Source organism: Anoplophora glabripennis, unplaced genomic scaffold (genome assembly GCF_000390285.2).
Source record: "Anoplophora glabripennis isolate ALB-LARVAE unplaced genomic scaffold, Agla_2.0 scaffold942, whole genome shotgun sequence".
Lineage (NCBI taxonomy): Eukaryota > Metazoa > Arthropoda > Insecta > Coleoptera > Cerambycidae > Anoplophora > Anoplophora glabripennis.
Window position 1 is genome coordinate 10,678 of NW_019417616.1, and position 1,393 is coordinate 12,070.

A 1,393-nucleotide genomic window follows, 5' to 3' on the forward strand; every position below is an offset into this window, starting at 1 on the left:
GTTTTTCATATGTTAATAACTTGATAATACTCATTTTATGGAAGTCTAACAAGTATACATTATTTACGTAAAAAATACTAGCAAATTCAAAAACATACGAAAAACTAATATTTGTACAGTGCCGCACAATTTAGGGGGGATAAAAGGTGAAACGACACCTATCGCACGCCACTAGAAGAAGCCAATAAATGGTTTCTGCCATATTTATGCATCCTTTAAGCTAGTAAATCTGTCTGTTGAGTTTGATAAAGAAATATTAACTAATACCGGAGCTATAGGAAAAAATAGTTTATTATTTTTAAATTTCAACGCACTGTATCTCGAAAATGAGCCGCTTAAGGACATATGTTTATTAAGTAAACTGCCCTTATTTTTGGAACACCTATTCATTAACACCCTGTATATTTTGGAACAGATTTGGAAAAAATTGTGTCTAGAATGTTAAAAAAATAGGTACAGACCTCGTTCTTTGTTTAAAATTAACTCATTATTATTATTCGCTTGCACTGAAGTAAAAAACTTTGGCTTGCAATGTCATGGATTGTCGTTGGCTGTTGAATTGACCTATCAACATTATCCCTTAGCATGTTGAGAGAGTTGTATTCCTTCATTATGGCATCGAATTGAGCAACGGTTCTTGGGAGCTCCATTTTCGCTGCTGTGCCGGAAGGTTAGTCGTCTACTCGCCTGCAATGGGATTTCCAGGACGCTCAGACGCCTCCCCTTATTATATTATATTATATTGTCACGTCTGCCGTTTAAAATACTAAAAAAATAATTAATTGTTAAAAAAAAAGATTATTGCTTCGGGCTACTCGCTTGGCTGCGGAGAGGGAAAAACACACAAATCAATCAGTTTTTACGGTTTATTATAAAATAAAACACTTACACTCCAAGGGCCGTTTGCTTGTCAGGTGGAGGCTCCTGATTGGCTCTCAAGGTGGCTCCTGACTGCCCCGATTCACCGAGTTTCCGGGGTTTAAATATTCTTTACAAAATGCTGAGAGCATTAGAATTAAACCACCGGTAGAAGAATCGGGAACAGTGTATGAATCCGTTCGCCAGTTTATAGAGAGAGAGAGAGCGAGATGGACATAGTGCAAGGGTCAGTTCGGTATGTATTCAGTTTGCAACTGGACACTTTTCGTTGCTTTTAAATCTATTGTGCAATACCGACATGTCATTGATTCGAATTATATTTCTAAATTTTGTTCTATGAAATGAATAAGTATTTGTACTGAGAGTAAAAAAATCTACTAAAGAAAAATGTGTCCAAATAAAATAATGCCATATGTCCATAAATATTTATCTTTCAAAGTTTCTACATTTACAGGATGATTAAATTTTGAATATTACTCTTCCCTCTCTCTAAAATGCTTATAGTTGACAATAT